This window comes from Acanthochromis polyacanthus, chromosome 10 (genome assembly GCF_021347895.1).
Source record: "Acanthochromis polyacanthus isolate Apoly-LR-REF ecotype Palm Island chromosome 10, KAUST_Apoly_ChrSc, whole genome shotgun sequence".
NCBI lineage: Eukaryota > Metazoa > Chordata > Actinopteri > Pomacentridae > Acanthochromis > Acanthochromis polyacanthus.
This window is the reverse complement of record NC_067122.1, coordinates 31,071,660-31,090,951: the sequence shown is the minus strand read 5'-3', so window position 1 is coordinate 31,090,951 and position 19,292 is coordinate 31,071,660. Positions and strand designations below refer to the sequence as shown.

At 40.1% G+C, this 19,292-nt stretch overlaps 1 protein-coding gene across 3 annotated transcripts in view; it reads left to right on the top strand.

Moving 5' to 3' along the window:
* The first annotated feature begins 12,104 nt into the window (after positions 1 to 12,104).
* LOC110955896 (protein ABHD18) overlaps positions 12,105 to 19,292 on the top strand; it is a 46,800-nt gene continuing 39,612 nt past the window's right edge. For all 3 annotated transcript variants that reach the window (XM_051954199.1, XM_051954200.1, XM_051954197.1), the window contains exon 1: positions 12,105 to 12,235. The gene's annotated coding sequence lies outside the window, so the exon portion shown is untranslated. The remainder of the gene's footprint in view (positions 12,236 to 19,292) is intronic.

Here is a 19,292-nt window from a genome sequence, read left to right as displayed (position 1 = left end):
TTCCATTATCTATACACTGTTTTATCCTCATCAGGGTCATGGGGGTGGAGTCTATCCCAGCTGACTGAGGGTGAGGCAGGAAACACCTGGACAGGTAACAGTCTATCACAGGACTACACACAGAGACAAACAATCGCACTCACCAGCGGTCAGTGTAGAGTTACCAATTAACCTCAGCATGTTTTTGGACTGTAGGAGGAAACCGGAGAGCCCAAGGAAAACCCACGCATGCACAGGGAGAACATGCAAACTGCATGAAGAATGATCCTGGGAAGGCCAGGACGCAAACCGGGGATCTTCTCACTGCAATTCCATTTTGACCAACAGACTAGTTGCTGGTCATATTTCCATCATTTCACCACATTGAAGTGCCACAGACTAAATTCCTGATTCACAGCCACACTGTGGAAATCTCATGAACATGTATTTTCTCTTTATTAATGATGATTTGTGAAATCAGACAGAATCCCAGCTCATCAGAAACCCTCTATAACCCTCTATAAACACTAGAAATGCTGCCCTGCAGCTCCACAAACATTCTGAACTTGAGATCTCTAGGATGTTCTACTGCTCTGTTCCAATTGGATTACAGTCCCTGACAAAAGTCTTGTCGCTTCTCGTGAGTTGTAGGAACAACAAATAACAACTGGACTTGTAGTTGATTGATTGGAATCAGAAATGGCTCATATGAAGGACAAAGCCCTCTACATTATATTTATTATGCCAAAATAAAGTTTTGTATCATTCATTGAGTTTTATCATTTATATATATATTTATAACTTATTGATAAAGTCATCTTAAATGGCAAAAAAAGAAAGTCTTGCAGGGCTCCCAGAGTGCATCAAGATTCTTCGGTTTCATCTTCCAAGCCTTCTCCTTCATTTTTCCCCAGACATGCTCGATAATGTTCATGTCTGGTGAAAGAGTTGGCCGTCCTGGAGCACCTTGACCTTCACATTAAAGCTGTCTGCCACCTCAGCAGCAGACTTGGTCGTCAGGCTCTTGATGATCAGCACTTTGGTCTGTGGTTGGATCTTTGGCATGCTGTCAGAGGTCAGGGTGCATTTCACATGAGCGTCTGGTGTGCTAAGGTTCTTTTTATACACACCTGGGAATGTGTCAATTACATTATTTGTCACAGGTAAAGCTCTAATCTGTGATTGGTTGGATTATTTAAAGACATGACAAGACTTTTGTCCTTGCAAAAACAGATGTCATGGGCTTTACCAAGCTGTGAACATCAGGACACTTTATGACGGGTTCACTTTGCACCCAGTTATTAATGTGAAAGCCTTTGACATTAAAATGAACCATTTTTTGTGACAACTGATTGATTAGAATATATGCCATTTAAAGTTACTATATCCTTATGCGACAAGACTTTTGTCAGGTACTGTAGACTATTGACCAATAATTCTGTTATTGTAGTGGGACGACTATCAGACCTGCTCAGTTGTAAAAGTTCAAAAGTTTTTGTGGCTGACATTTTTGTGACCAAATTTTCATTCTAAAAGGCTTGCATGTCATTGTGACATGCAAGCAGCTACATATGGTCAGGAAAATATCATGAATTGACTTCTGCATTACGTATACATTTTTTTGGAAAAGTGAGATCAAACATTGGACTTTTCATAGAGCACTTTCATAATTACTCGAGGCAGTATTTCAACTTACAGATTCTTCATCAATGTCCTGAGATATTGTCAATCAAACAACCTCAAATTTCAATTTATATGTGTGTGTGTGTGTGTGTGTGTGTGTGTGTGTGTGTGTGTGTGTGTGTGTGTGTGTGTGTGTGTGTGTGTGTGTTCATGAATAGCTGAAAACTTTACTGCGCTGTTGAGCTCTTCAGCTGAGGCTGCTGGAAGAACCAGAGGAGGTGGGTTAGAATGACGGGTTCATTCCTCCTGTTTCTGGACGTTCTCATGATAATGATTATGGTGCTGATGGTGGTGGTGGTAGTGAGCCAGAAGCTTTGCCACATAGTCAAGCAGGAACTGCCAGTCTCCGACATAACGACTCATCTGATTACATGGAGGTCTCTGGTCATGAATCTGATGGGTCCTCTGACACTCAGACTGATGCCAAAAGATTGAGTAAAATTGGATCTTACTGGCATGAGAATCCCCCCACCCATGGCAGAAGAAGAAGGGATAGCATTCTGCAGAACTGTCCAGGACCTGCATCAACAGCTGTTTCACCTGGAAGAAGTTTATGACTGATGACATCATTGAGACAGCTGTAAAATGCACAAACTTTGAGGGAGGACTACAGGCTCTACTAACCTGGAGCCACAGCTAAAGGATAAGAATGGAAAAGCCTAGCTGAGAGAGAACTCACGGCCTTTATCGGTTTGATCGTCGGAGAAGAGCTGGGATGTGTGTTTGCATGAGCCATTTCTGGATCCACTGCAAAGTCTCATTTACAAGACCACCATGTCGCTCTGCAGATTTGAGGAGATCCTCAAACACACGGACAAAGTGGAGTCTGTCTGTGGGAGAAACCCACTGAAGAACCTCTGTGACATCTGGAGGCAGTGGACGCAGCGACACGCGGGTAAGATCCAGGAAGAAGAGCTGAAAACTTTCTGAAAGGTAGAATATGTTGACTTGTTTAATTTTCTCGAGCTGAGGAAGAAACCACACCCTTTAGTTTCCTCGTACAGAGGTGAAGTCTGGAGATTTAAACAGAAAAACAGTTGAGGAATCATTTCTAAATCGGCCTGTAGTTCACAAATAAGCATCAGTTTAATCAGTGCTAACGTCCTGATGGAGTTTGGTAAAGTTAGAAAGATATTCTCAGATTCGGACTTCCGGTGTTCAAGATTAACTGGTGTTCTGATCAACTGGTGATAGCAGCCTTTCTGAGACAGATGTTTTGTAGGCGTGGCTTTTCAGGACCCCTTACCTGACCAGAAAATAAACAATGGGACAACTTCATCTATAAAATGAGATTTCTGCTGTTCCACACATTTCGGTCTTGACAAAGTAACTGGAAATAAGAGGCGTTCTCATTTTAAAAGTCATGCGCTGTCAGGCTACATGAAAGAAAAAGTACGTCACCGCGGTTGGAACATAGACTGTGGACCCAGTGGAGCTGCGATCTCTGTTTACTGTTAAAACCTGTTAAAGCAGCATACAGGAGACCAGCATACTGTGTACACGTTATTTAACAAGAAGTTCACCAAGCCGTGTGATAACAGAATGTTGCAGTATAACATTAATATATTGATACAGTATTGGCAGGTTTAGATCACATTGTAGCTACACTGTCTTATTTAAAAAACACAAACATCAAAATTTGACCAAAACAGCCCAGCAGTATTTAACGTATTGGATTTGAAATGCAGCAATTTAGCAAAATTCACAGGACATTCATGTTCAAACCAGCAGCAGAACTTTGTTGTGTCATACTACTCTATACTGACATGTCATTGAGAAAAGACACCGATTCCTTTCAATGTCTCACATACACTGGGATGTTAGCTCAGGTGACTGAACAGGAGATCTATAAACCCGATGCAGTGGCTCGGGCAAGGGCGTCAGTTTGTTTGTAAAAGTGTGTGTGTGTGTGTGTGTGGGGGGGGGGGGGATGGAGACCACAGCACTTTGAGAAAATGTCAAAGAACGGCGGCAAAATGCCGCAAGCTGGGCTTGAACTCACAACCACCGCACCAAAGGCGGAGGCTCAACCTGTTGAACTATCGATACATACAGATAAAGGGGTCTGTGGGCCGCTATAGTACTAATTCTCCGGGGCCGAAATTCTGCCCCTGCACGCCTCTGGTTGGAGCTTCCACTTGGCACGGGCGCAAATTTAGCATCTGCACGTTTTTTTTTTTAACCTCATGAAGGTGTGCTGCATGTCTGTGCAACTCTCGGCCGAGTGCGGATGGTGCGTTCAGGAGCGTCGGAATTTTCTATACTGCTGAAAATAACTGGGTTTACAACGGCTTACATGTGAAGAATTTGAATGTGTTGGAGACAAAATGACCCCTGACAAAAAGTGGGGGGGACACGTCCCCACCGTCCCCCCCTAAACTGACGCCTATGGGCTCGGGTTCAACTCCAGCTCACGGCTTTCTGCTGTAGGTTTCCCCTTATTTTTCCGTCTGTCTCTCTACTTACCTCTCAAATAAAGCTAATAAAAAGGAAAAAAATAACATTTATTCACAGCTATTGGTAGTCATAAGTATTTATAAGTGTAAAGGTGTTCAGTGAAGAGGCAGTTTTTAGTCTGAGAGGGAATCTGCAGATGGAACTTAGCGTGGAACAATTCAGCAAGATGATCTTATTTGGTCTGTTTTTATTCATTCTTATTTTATTGTTTCACGTCTTGAGTTGTGAGATCTTGTTTGTACAGCAGCTAGCTATATAGTTCAAGGGTGGGCTCGTTAAGGTTTTGTAGAATAAATATAATCGTCTCTATTATTGTTCTAGGTCTTTAGAAATTAAAAAAAAAACTTTAATTTTGTGTTCTGTAAAGTCAGTGCATTTAATTTACAATGCATTGATTCTATAGAATACAATGTTGATTAACTTTCAATGCCCCAGTAAAATAAATAAATCCTGAATAACGGGGGGGGGGGGAACAGATGAAGCATATGGACGTTCTGAAGACCGGAATGTGAAATCTCTGGTTAGAATGTGGTCAGATGGTTTATATGATGTCATTGTTTTACTTAAAATCTGTTTAAAAGTAGAACAACTCAGGTCCGACTGGTTTATCACAGTAAGCTTTGAAAACGGTATTAGAACTTCTCTTGCTGTTTCTGTCTGACCGTCGGACTGAGGCCACAGACTGTCACCAGTTAATCTGATGGAGATCATCACACTCTGCCACAGTGAAGCGATATTTCCACTCCGTTAGGTGGAAGTCCTCATTAAACCGAGTATTTTACTGGTAGACTGAACAGTCGTGAGTCCAAACAGAGCAAAAACGACAATGTTAAAGCTGCAACAAGAACATTTCGGAACAGTTTATTGATTTATGTGTATTTAATTGTTGTTTTTATTAATGCTGTGAAGCACTTTGTGGCTCTCTGTCTGTGAAAGGTGCTATATAAATAAAATTTACTTACTTACTACTTACTTACTTACGTCTGTGTGTTTTGAACAGGCATCGGTACAGTCACCTATGCTATGTATTGCCGTTGTAACAGCTGTCTCGCTCACTGAATATCACCAGTTGATCGGATCACCAGTTAATCTAGAACACCGGCTGTCTAGGGGAGCAGCGACACAAAAACAGGACAAACGCTGTTTTCCAGGGGGTTGAAAGAGTAAGTTTACAACAACACAACATGTGAGCATAAAAATCACAAAGTCTGTCTTTAGTTCAGCTGAAAATATGAGTTTTTGTCTTTTTTATTGACCAAACTTTTCAGGAAGTAGATGAAGAATAATTAAAGCTCTCATGTAGAAGTCCAACTTCTTTTGGATCCTTATGGAGAGTTTAGTCTTAGACTTTGTAAAACTGTTGAGGTTTTAGAGTCACATGGATTGTTTTGACATTTAATAACTGAGTCCTGAAATAAGATTTTGCTGTAAAGACAACATGTGGTCAAAGGAGCTCTGCATGCAAGTGAAGCACGCCATCCTTCAGCTGTGAAAACAGAAAAAACCCATCTGCAAAATTGCAACATTATTAGGAGTTGCAAAATCGACAGTTTGGTACATCCTGAGAAAGAAAGAAAGAAAGAAAGAAAGAAAGAAAGAAAGAAAGCACTGGTGAACTCGGCAATGCAAGAAGATCTGGGTGTCCACGGAAGACAACACTGGTGGATGATTGCAGAATTATTTCCATGGTGAAGAGAAACCGCTTCACAACAACCAGCCAAGTTAAAAACACTCTCCAGGAGGTTGTCGTGTTATTGTCCAAGTCCACCACAAAGAGAAGACTGCACTAGAGTAAATACAGAGGGTTCACTGCACGGTGCAAGACACTCATAAGACTCAACAATCGAAAGATTAGATTGGACTTTGCTAAAAAAAAAAAAAAAACATCTTAAAAAGCCAGCACATCTCTTGAAACACATTCTTTGGACAGTTGAAACCATTCTACCAGACTGATGGCAAGAAACAAGTATGGAGAAGGCATGGTACAGCTCATGATTCAAATCATACCAAATCATCTGTAAGACATGGTGGAGGCAGTATGATGGCTTGGGCATGCATGGCTGCCAGTGGCACTGAGTTACTGGTGTTTACTGATGATGTGATACAGGACAGAACCAGTCAGATGAATTCTGAAGTGTTCAGAGACATACTGTTGGCTCAAATGTAGCCAAATGCAGTCAAATTGATTGGACTTTCAAAATACAGATGGACAATGACCCAGAACATACTGCCAAAGTAACCCTGGACTTTATTAAAGCAAAGAAGTGGAATATTCTTGAATGGCCAAGTCAGTCACCCGATCTCAACCCATTTGACTCCGTGTACAAGTCTCGTGACGTACTTCCGTTTGTGCCAGAGACCGGCGGATTTATTTCCGCCTGCCGTCCAGCTCCATTGATATCGCTTTTTCAAGATGAATTTCACGAGATGTCTTCACAACTTGCCCAATACTTCAATTCAATTCAATTCAATTCAATTTTATTTATATAGCGTCAATTACAGTCAAATCGTCTCAAGACGCTTTACAGAACCCATATGCCTGACCCCCAGAGCAAGCCCAAAGGCGACAGTGGCAGGAAAACACCCTTTTAACAGGGAAGAAACCTCGAGCAGAACCCGGCTCTATATAGGGGGGACCCATCTGCCTGCTGGCCGGGGGGGTTGAGAAGGACAGAAGAGGGCAAGGGGGAGGGATGGGAGAAGAGGGAGGGGTGGGAAAGCAAGGAAAACACAACACACATTTGGATACATGTATGACAGGATATGTGACACAAACAAAGTAGAAGCTAACATTGAAAACTGACTCATAGTTTACTCTGATGATGTACGGCTCTGACATTAAACATACTCCATATATAGCTAGCAGTAAAATTCAAACAGTATGTAAGTTAGCATAACAGTATAGTGAAGGCAATGCAGAGCTGACTGGTGGAAAAAGGGAGTTGGAAGCAGAGGGCCGGAGGAAGGTCAGCAGCAGCATCCCACAGTGGACATGGTGGAGACTGGACCAGCTGGTGGAACATCAACCACAGATCTGAAGCATCCAGCTCTGGGACCAGGGACACTCAGAGAAATAGCACAGGGGGAAACAGAGTGAATGTACTGCAATAACGGTATACATATTAAATGTAAAGGTAGATAGAGAAGGGCTCAGTGCGTCAAGAGAAGTCCCCCAGCAGCCTATAGGCCTATAGCAGCATGACTAGAGGCAGAACGAAGGGACGACCAAGAGGGAGTCAGCTGTACAATGAAGACACAAGCCGAACCCCTGTGGGTCACCCAGTCAGCCCCAACTATAAGATTTGTCAAAAAGGAACGTTTTAAGCCTGGTCTTAAAAATAGAGAGGGTGTCTGCCTCCAGAACCCAAACTGGGAGCAGGTTCCACAGGAGAGGAGCTGATAACTGAAGGCTCTGCCTCCCATTCTACTTTTAGAAATTCTAGGAACAACAAGTAAGCCTGCAGCTTGAGAGCGAAGAGTTCTACTAGGATAATAAGGTACTATCAGATCTTTAAGATATGATGGAGATTGGTTATTAAGAGCTTTATATGTCAGAAGAAGGATTTTAAATTCTATTCTGGATTTAACAGGAAGCCAGTGAAGAGAAGCAAGTATAGGGGAAATATGATCTCTTTTGCTAACTCCTGTCAGTACTCTCGCAGCAGCGATTTGGATCAACTGTAGATGTTTGAGAGAGCTATTTGGACAACCCGATAATAAGGAATTGCAATAGTCAAGCCTGGAAGTAACAAAAGCATGAACTAATTTTTCTGCATCACTCTGAGACAGAATGTTCCTGATTTTTACAATATTACGCAGGTGAAAAAAGGAAGTCCTACAGACTTGCTTTATGTGTGAGTTAAAGGACATGTCCTGGTCAAAAATAACTCCAAGATTCCTCACAGTAGTACTGGAGGCCAATGTGATGCCATCCAGAGTAACTATTTGCTTTGAAAGCGAGTTTCTAAGATGTTTGGGGCCAAATACAATGACTTCAGTTTTGTCTGAATTTAGCAGTAGGAAGTTAGAAGTCATCCAGGTTTTAATGTCCTTAAGACAATCTTGCAGTCTAGCTAACTGATCAGTTTCATCTGGCTTCATAGATAAATACAATTGTGTGTCATCTGCATAACAATGGAAGTTAATACAATGCTTCCTAATAATATTGCCTAAAGGAAGCATGTATAATGTGAAAAGTATCGGTCCTAAGACAGAACCCTGAGGAACTCCATGATTAACTTTAGTATGCTCAGAAGAGTTATTGTTGACATGCACAAACTGGAACCTATCTGATAAGTAGGATTTAAACCAGTCCAGTGCTGTCCCTTTAATGCCAATTGAATGTTCTAGACGCTGTAATAAAACTTTGTGGTCGATTGTGTCAAACGCTGCACTAAGATCTAACAAAACAAGTATAGAGACTAGTCCATTATCTGATGCTATGAGAAGGTCATTAGTAACTTTCACCAGAGCTGTTTCTGTGCTATGATGCACTCTGAAGCCTGACTGAAACATTTCAAACAAATTATTCCTTTGTAAGTGTTCACATAATTGATTTGCAACTGTTCTTTCCAGAATTTTAGAGAGAAATGGTAGGTTGGATATCGGTCTATAGTTAGCCAACACATCTGGATCTAAATTGGGCTTTTTAAGCAAAGGTTTGATGACAGCAACCTTAAAAGCCTGTGGTACAGAGCCTGTTACTAGAGAGAGATTAATCAGATCTAACATTGAAGAATTAATTAAAGGTAAAATCTCCTTGAAGAGTCTAGTTGGGATAGGATCTAAAAGACATGTTGATGGTTTGGATGTAGAAACTGTTGAAATTAGTTCAGAGAGACATATAGGAGTGAAGAATTCTAAAGATTCATCAGGTCTAACAGCCAATTCAAAAGCATCTGTGACATTTGTAGGAAGGGCCAGATTAATTTGATCTCTAATCAGAACTATTTTATGTGTAAAGAAGCTCATGAAGTGAGCAGTGAGGCTGAAGCATTATTAACATAATAATCCACTTCTGTGGGGGTAAAATAATAATATTTGCCTTCTGATTTATCAGTAAATGTTGCTGAAGTAAACAGTGAGGGTATTATTTCCTTAAATTTAGATACTGAATTGTCAGACAAACACCTACTGTAATGATATTTGTTCTCAGCTGCTAAACAATCCTTTACTTTAAATTGAAATGTTATCATAAAATGGTCAGAAAGAAGAGGGTTCTGGGGAAATACTGTTAACTCTTCAATTTCTATGCCATAAGTCAGGACAAGGTCAAGAGTGTGATTAAAACTATGAGTTGGTTTATTTACATGTTGAGAAAACCCAATTGAGTCTAATAATGAATTAAAAGCTGTTGTAAGGCTGTCGCTGTCTATGTCAACATGAATGTTAAAGTCACCCACAATAATAACTTTGTCTGAACTGAGCACTAATTCAGATAGAAAGTCTGAGAATTGAGATAAAAACTCAGAATAAGGAGCAGGAGGACGATATATAACAACAAATAAAACTGGTTTCTGAGCTTTCAAATCTGGATGAGAGAGACTAAGAGTGAGATTTTCAAATGAGCTGTAATCAGGTTTAGGCCTCTGGTTCAGTTTTAAACTAGAATGGTAGATTGCTGCTACTCCTCCTCCTCGGCCTGTGATTCCAGGAATATGACAGTTAATATGACTAGGGGGAGTTGATTCGTTTAGGCTAACAAATTCTTCCTGCTGCAACCAGGTTTCAGTCAAACAGAACAAATCAATCTGGTGATCAGTTATCAACTCATTTACTAGCAGAGATTTAGACCAGAGAGATCTAATATTTAACAGACCACATTTAATTGTCCTGTTTCTTTGCTCTGTTGAAATAGTGGTATTAATTTTTATTACATTTTTGTGGTTACTATTTCTTTTGTATATTTTTGATTTGTTTAATTTATTGAATTTTGGTGGTCGGGGGACAGACACAGTCTCAATAAAATTAACTGAATTACTGGAGGGTGACAGCTGTGAGGAAACTGCAGAGAGGTGTGTAAGACTACAGCTCTGCATCCTGGTCTTAACTCTGGGTTGTCATGCTTTAGGAGTACTAATAAAATCAGCCATATTCCTAGAAATGAGAGCTGCACCAGCCAAAGTGGGATGGATGCCGTCTCTCCTAATCAGACCAGGTTTTCCCCAAAAAGAGCTCCAATTATCAATAAAGCCCACGTCGTTTGATGGACACCACAAAGACAACCAGCGGCGAAACGACGACATGCGGCTAAACATGTCATCGCTGGTCAGATCAGGCAAGGGTCCAGAGAAAACTACAGAGTCCGACATGGTTTTGGTGAAAGTACACACCGATGCCACGCTAATTTTGGTGACCTCCGATTGGCGTAACCGGGTGTCGTTACCGCCGACGTGTATAACATCCATCCATCCTCTGTACACCGCTTTATCCTCACTAGGGTCATGGGGGGTGCTGGAGTCTATCCCAGCTGACTCGGTGAAGGCAGGGGACGCCCTGGACAGGTCACCAGTCTGTCACAGGGCTACATATACAGACACACAATCACACTCACATTCACACCTACGGACAATTTAGAGTAACCAGTTAACCTCAGCATGTTTTTGGACTGTGGGAGGAAGCCGGAGTACCCGGAGAAAACCCACGCATGCACAGGGAGAACATGCAAACTCCATGCAGAAAGATCCCAGGCCCACCCCGGGATTCGAACCAGGGATCTTCTTGCTGCAAGGCAAAAGTGCTAATCACTACTCCACTGAGCAGCCACATGAATAACAATCTTACTATATTTACGATTATCTTTAGCCAGCAGTTTCAAATTTAAAATTAAAACCTTATTTCGTTATAACCATTGAGCCTGTCTGTTTGTCTGTGCTTGGGTTCTCCACTACACGATCGTAACAGTCTCTGTGTCGGTCATTTCAAAGAAGAGGTTAAGAAACAAAGAAAGCAATGAACCAAGGAATAGCCTCTACAGTCAGCAAAAGGTTTTCAACCAAGTATTAGAAATGAAAAATTTACTTTCAGTTATTTAACATGTCCAATTAAACTTGAGCCCCTGAAATGAAGGGATTGTTTAAAAATGCTTTAGTTCCTCATATTATGTAATGTTTTTGTTCAACCCACTGAATTAAAGCTGAAAGACTGCACTTCAACTGCATCTGAATTGTTTCATTTAAAATTCATTGTAAATGAGAACTTGTTCTCAACTGATCTTACCTGGTAAAATAAAGAATTTTAATGAAGTACTGTACAGAACCAAAATCAGAAAAACTTTCTCTGTCCAAATATTTATGGACCTAACTATATTGTTCTTCATTGTAGTAAATCCAATTGTTAATGCTATAGAAAAAAAATTATCATCTGGGTCTACAACCTGTTCTGAATCCCGCGTATTATATTCCGTGAATTCAAAAGTTCTCAGTTCCTGATGATTGTGCTTATTTATGCTCTCCGTTAAGTGCTTGATATCGTTTCCAGATGAAGCTGAATGAGTTTTATTGGTGTGCGTCATGGCTGTGAGGATGGTTATTACCAAATAGTCCAGTCAATACTGTTCACTGATATGGCTCTAGTTCCTCCATTTTCTTAATCTCAGTCTAAAGCCATGTAAGACACATGGTTCTTTAAAATACAGGTAATGACGAGACTGCATGCTCTTACTTTGAAATGCTTTCTGAAAACAGCAGTGACAAACTATTAATTTAGAAGGATGGAAGGTTTGTCTCAGACTTTTTTTGTGGCACTTGTTTGTGTATTTGCAGATCTATTTCATATTTTTGAGAGTTGACTTCTTCTTTGCTATCTATAAAGTCATCAGATACTACTTGTTATAAGAGAAACTGCACAGAACAACTATATTTCTTTTACGTACATATAGTTGTAGCTAATATTAGGAATTATAACATGAGTGTTGATTGGTGGTTTGGGACGCCATGAGGAGGTTTGAGCTTTATTTTGAACGTTGGGACCGGATGTTTGTACAGTTGGAAAGCAGTCCTTCCAGGAGCTTGACGTAGTGTCGCTCTTGTTATTTCTGCTTTCGGGACGGCGGCTGTTAGCTCGCTGTTTAAACAAACCCACAACAAGGATATCAAACGTTTGTGTACAGTCTGAGGTAGTATGACGCTGCTGTTTCTGTCTGTGTGTCTGCCTGTCTGTCTCTACATCGTCTGAAACTCTGTAATGAACGCTCATAGCCACGTTAGCTAACCTAACGCTAGCATTAAGCAGAACTTCAAACAGCAGTCAGAGCTGGTGGGTGCTGTACTGTCATTGGATTTCATACTCGTATACTGAAAAAGTTACAGTCTAACGTTAGTTGCCGTCAGAAAGGTTACTTCAGTCATTGGTCTGAACATTCTTACCAGCTCTGCTATGAGTACAAGCTGTCAGAATGCCATTCGTCCATACCTGACTTAATACACCATTCCCTGCATTATTCATAATTATGTCTTCTTGCGTTTCTATTATGGCACAAACTGAAGCTCCTTTCGGACTGACTATATGGCCAAGACATCAGGGTCATTCAGCCTGCTTTTTCCACCGGGATGTCCGCCATTATTTAGCCAGCGGTCGTTTTCCTTCTGTCCCTTCTCTGCTCGTGTCATTGTGGTGTGTGAAGGCATGAATGAAGGCTGGCATTCAGGTAAAACCAGGCTCACATATCAAGTGCTTTTAATGTTATATTTGATGTAAATGTTTCATAGGGGATGCTTTGTTGCCAAAGAATGCTTCATATGTAAGATATGTTTAGGAGTGCTGTAAGTTGCAGTGGGTCCAAAATTAAATAGTCTTTGACTATGCACAAACATTACGGTCATGTCAGTAGATTAACTGTGTTCGTCTAAATGTGAGCTTATTAGAGGTACCGTATTTTAGTAATCCTGTGCAACTTGGTGTGTACTAGTTGGTATGACTACTGCCACAGTAGCTAAATTACCTTATGGTTATTCTGTCTCAAAAGATCAGGTTCTGTCTGCTTGACTGTCTCTGATTTCCTTGAATTTTTTAGCAATCATAAAGTATGGATATTTACATTGGTTTCTGTGAAATTTTAGATTGAAGTATTAAGTACTCTCCAAGATATCTTTAAAAATATATATATTGCCTGTCGACTCTTTCAGCATGCTCATTTGCACATTGAAATTTGAGGGTACGTTTTAAAGGCAACATGTCAGGAACTTACGGAATATAATTCCTCAACAAGCCACTGATTTAGAATTTGAGAAGTGCTTTTTTTTTTTTTGCAGCTGTCAAGAAAAATCCTATCCCAGCAGATATTAGCAATAAAATAATGTTGCAGAAGTCAACTAGTAATATTTCTGAACATGTGTATTTGCACATCACACTAATATGAAGAAAAACATGGATATTAATCTTAATACAAAATGCTTGATCACAGAAATGAAAAAGTTCTTTTCATTGAACTTTTCTAACTGATTGAGCAGGTGTGACAGGGTTATACTTTGAATACAGGCATGTAATGTTTAGTCACTTCAGACATTCAGCTTAGCACATTGACCTCCTACGTATTGGAAGGGATTCTTTAAGGTGAATTCTTCACAAATTCATGACAATGGTCTTGAAGGCCAAGTTAATTACCTCCGCCAAGGAGGTTATGTGACACCCGGCGTCTGTCTGTTAGCAAGATAACTCAAAAAAGCCTGGGCAGGTTCACATGAAATTTTGAGGGGATGTAGACTATGGTAAGAGGAAGAGCTGATTTAATTTTGGTGGCAATCTGGAAAGGATCCTGGATCCTGGATCACTTTGAATTTTTTAGTATGTTTTACTATGTGGTCCAAAATAGGACAAAAACATCATAGGTTAGTATGTCGTCTAATAAATTGGAACAAGGTGTCCAGATAGCTCAACTGGTTCAGAAGGTGATTCATAAACAGAACTGTGTCAGAGATGCAGGTTTGATTCCAGCTCATGATCCTTTACTGCATGGGTTTCCTGTTTTCCTCTCTATCCTTGGTGGAGATCTGCGCGCTCTGAGTGCTTTTCTAGTTCCTAATGGAACACAAATCAAGAGAATCCATTTGAATCCTATTAAACAATTTCTACAATTATCATGAGATTGAATTTACCACTTCAGTTTTGCTTACAGAAGCAGGTCAGATTATGATTAAATATGTCAAGGCATGTAAAGTCTCGACTAGAAAAAACACCCTATTTCAATAGATCGACGTATTTAATTGTTTGTATTATGTTGATGTTGAGTCATTCCATCTCATTTCAACAAATCTGAGGAAATTTTGTTGCATGACCTCCTCTGATCATCTCCAAACTTTTTTTTTAACTATCCCAACATAAGAATAGACTACTTGCAAAGTTTTAACATCATATGATTGCTATTTGCTAAGTTATAAAATATTTAAATCCCTATTTTTCCACTTGGAAATTGATATGTTAGGTAGAAAGGCTTGATTTAGGAAGATAATACTGGGAACTGACTGATGATATAGACTTACAAGTGATCTGAAGGGTTCAAACACCTTAACAATAGAGCAGGAAAAAAAATTTGGAATGAATATACCCATTTCTCTGTGGTACAGGGCAATTTAAAAATTTGGCGAAAATGGCATTTTTCAAGAATTTAGGCATTTTTTTCACAAATTTTAATAAGTAACAAGGTTCATATGTTATAAAAATCTCAAAGTACCTTAAAAGTTCTCTCTAACCTAAAAATATCCAAGAGCTAGCTAGTCTCCTTAGACCTCAAAACGATGCCTATTTATGAAACAGACTGAAAAACACCATACATATATTGGCACAGAAACCAATGTGGGACATGGAGTAGAAACATGAAACTTTGTCTGTATAACAATAAACATCCGAATAATTGATATCTGAAGTATCAACATTGTTTCTTGAATCCTTCATGGCCAATTTAACCAAGAAATGCACTATGTTTTATAGGCGTTTTTTTTAGGAATTCTAACTAATATATTGCAGTTAAAATGAGTTATATTGCCTTAGGTCCCATGTAAAACATGTAATTTGTCCCCAACTTATCACACCACTATTTCTGTCCTTTGAACTGCTTGAATTTCTCTGAAATCAGGCCATCATCTGCACCAGATATGTGGTACTGTCCACCACGGCGTGTTGAAGGAGCAGTGATTGGACAGAGGATGTGGGCTGTAGGCACCCACACTACGTCATCCTTTCTAGGCCATGTGAACTTCTTGCTGGGACCTTTTGGGTGCATGAATTTCACTTGCAAATCTTCAAATTCAGCTGATAAGTCAAATACGATACCGAGGCTGTCCTGAGAATGCAGTCTGGGAGTGATGCCATTTCTTCTTATTCAGTTACTGTATGAAAGAAAAACAATGTCTATATAATAATTAACTTCAGATATGCCCTTTGTAACTTATACTACGATGCTGATGCTTCAGATTCATCTTTCATCTTTAGTTGGTCATGTAAATGGTTCCTAAAAACAAAAACGAGGATCAAAATGTATAGTAAATTGATTCAGCAGTTGCTCATCTTTGGCACAAGAAACAAATATGAAAGTAAGTTCACACATACTTCACACATACTAGTTCCTCCAAAAAAAATTTGAACCGCGTACCATGTATCCCACATGCACTTTTTAATGCCTAAAGTTAGGCTATTTTGGGTCTACACCTGAGTTCAACAGCCTATAAATCAATAAATAAGCTTTATTTTAATGTTTTAAAACTTTTACCTTATGCAACTTTCATTAGTAAAGAAGAAAATTCATTCTTTCAATGTCTTTTCACAAGAATAAGTCCTAAAATAGAGGCATGAAAAACCCAAAATAAAGTCGCCCATGAAATAATAAGGATATTTTGGGAAATTCCACAGTCCAGTATTTTTTTATTTTCATTCATTTCTATACTTTTCTCACCAGAAGGGTAAAAGTTTTGGAAGGGGAAAAAATTCTGACCATGTAAAAGGAGTATAAATTGCTTTTTTTAGTAGTTTAAAACCCTAAAATCATAGGCGAGGATTAAGTTTGGACTGACTATGGGTATTAGATTAGATCATTACTGCTTATACTGTATGTTTATAACCATAATACTTTGCATTTGTTCATAAAATTACCCAAATAAAGCCCAAAAATTTTTTTGGGAGGATCTGAGAAAGTGGTGCAACAAGCATTTGTTGAATTGACATGGAATGACTCTGTTCTCCAAACCGGTCAACCTGTTGTAGCTCAACAGGTTGACCTGGTTCGAGTCCAACCCATGGCCATTTACTGCATTTCCCCCACTCTTCTCCAAACATTTCCTGTCTCTTGCTCCACTGTGCACTATAATAAAAAAAGCCAAAAGAATTTTTTTTTCTCGTAATTATACTTGGGGGGGGGGGGGGGGGGGGACCTTTAAAAGTTCCAGATCTCCGTTCTCCTCGGATTAGACCAAGTAGCAATGTTTTTGTTTTTGTCATACTTTGTTTTTTTTTTGTGTTGTTTTTTTTTTTCATTTTTGTGACCAAGGACTTTATATTAAGATTGTGTGTGTGTGTGGGTGGGTGACATCCAACTACACATGATTCAGAAAATGTCACTAATTGACTTCTGAATCCTTAACTTTTCAACTTTTATTACTTATGTACTCAAAACTGGCACATGATGGGTTCATTTTTCCAGTTAAACTTAACTCCCCCATATTCAGAGACTATTTGATGGACTTTCCCAATATTTAAATCCAAACCACCACCATATGACAGAAGTTCCCTTCTTTTAGGTACAAGCTCGTCAGTTTGAGCTGGTTGTTCGTCATCTTCTTGTTTAGATTGTTCTTCTGAGTCGAGTCCACCGTCTTCCTCTGTAGCTGTTTGTTTTAGCCGCGTGCAGTGTTGCCAACTCCTCAGTAAGGAAAGTCGCTATTGGCTGTTCTCGAAGTCGCTAAATGACGTCATCGCCTAATTTGCATATTTCCCAGGTTGCATGTAATTGTAATCAGCGTTGTAGGAGAGAGGCATAACGTTGTGGAAGAGACCAAAAAGTGAGTATAAAACACCCAAAATATGTTTTTTTCACAAGAGGCTAAATGCTGTGGTTTATTTTAGTATGACAGTGAAGAAACATTTTCATTTATATCCCGCTCCGTAAGTCTGGATGGGATCTGTAGTGACTTTGTGCATGTGTGATTCATCTGCCGTCTGGAGGGATGTGTCCTCTAATCAGACACTGGGACTGCTGTGGGGTTACTGGACTGACAGCCTGTGCTCTGGGAGGGGGAGGAGCTCACAGCAGCACCTGCTGCTGGTTGAGGACAGTAACTGCTGAATTATCCCAGTTTTCCTGTCAGTCTCCAAAACGGCAGAAAAAGTCGCTAGGACGCTTTGGAAAGTCGCTAGATTTACCGAGAAAGTCGCTAAGTTGGCAACACTGCTGCGTGCCTGGGCTTGCTGTAAGGCACGTCGGTGACGTAAAATTCTGCCGTAAAGCGTGTTTTGTGACACTGCAATATAAACAATAGGATCTTCACATAAAACGATAGACATTTTCTATCACCCAGATGATATCTATCGTCATATCGCCTAGCCCTACTCTGTCCATTCTGCAAAAGTGGTTGCTTGACTACCTCAGAATCTGTTTAAACTTTGTAGGAATCGTCTTTGGCATCTGAAACTGACGTGCCTTTTTTTTTTAAGCTGAAATTCCAACATTTCCATGATTCTTCACCCAATGGAAATTTTCAGTAAATCATTTGCCTGTTGGAAATGGAACGAGCTGTCACTTTCAGATGCCCCTTCCATATTTCTTGAAGTGTTTGTCTTAGAGTCTGATTTAGTATGTGATTTGTAATGGGACTCTGACGCCTTGCTGTCAGACGTGTGACAGTGCCACCAAGCACTGCTTTTCTATGGCTCGTTGCAAAGAAGTTCCACCTTGATTTCAACTTGAAATCACTCTCATGGTGAAGGAGGTTGCAGAAATTTTTTCTTTTGTAATTCTTAGGTTGGACAGTGCATCATCGCTGAAGTAGTACAGCATATTACCCCACTGCCCTCTAAAAATCATCAAGACCGTCACAATCTTCTATGTTTCCATGGAAGATGTTGCAAAGAGTACAGAAATGTTGAAAGTGCTATCCAAACATGCACAGACAATCCCAGGCCCAAGAGACAACCACTCTTTCATCCCAGATGGATGATGGCCAAAGATCAGCAGAGTGTCTGGGCAAGCTAAAGTATTATTCTCCTCAAGTGCAGTGGCACCCTCTGCTCCAAAGGTGCATCCAAACCAGCATGTACACTGTTTCCTCTACATTCATTCAGCAGCGGCAGGCCGCCATTCCTAAATCCTAGCTGCTGCTCCTTCAAATTTCTTTTTTTTTTCCATTTTCTTTTTTTTTTTCAAAACACCACCTCCACATGTCTCCACCTTCACAGCAGAGTCCTGCACTGTTTTGGGTACTCGCCAACACTAATGTAAACGGATAACTATCTTGCTCAATCTGTACTCTTTGATACGTTGTGTTAATAGGACGTTAATTACTCGCGAGAGTGCGGCCTTGCAAGTGATGTCACGTCAAGCACCTAGGCACCATGTCGGAGTCAGAGGAGTGTTGTCCTGGAAAATAGGGCAGCGACTTACCGGAGAAAAGTTAATAGCTTAAGATAACTCATAGCAGATTTTACAAGTTAAATAGACACTTGCAAAATATTGATGGTCAGCTAACGCTACGTAACATATGGGTAGTTTCAGTTGATTGGCCCCAGTGCCAACTCAGTGTTGATGACGCCAATAAACTGATAGCATTAAGCTAATATGTACACCATGATGTAACTGCTGACTGCATTTTCATATGAGTTTGTTCAAATGTTGTTGTTTTTTTTTTTTTTTTGTGACATTCAGCCTTTAAGCAAAACAGTGAGTCTTGATTGCTAGAATTTGCACACTCTAGGACCGGCATGGGCAAACTATGGCCCCCGGGCCACATACAGCCCTTTGGGCTTTTCAATCCGGCCCGCGAAATAATTTTGTCAATATTAGAATTGACTAAATTACAGTAAAGACCACATTCATTTGGCCTTCCCCTGCAGTATCCAATGTTTCTGTTGACCCCACTAGATGGCGCTCCAGACACAAGTGACCTTTGTTGGTTTATTTTCTCTTCTTCCACTTTGCAGCTGCATTGAGCCCTGCTGTAATGATGAGTTTATCAAAGAAAAGAAAAGTC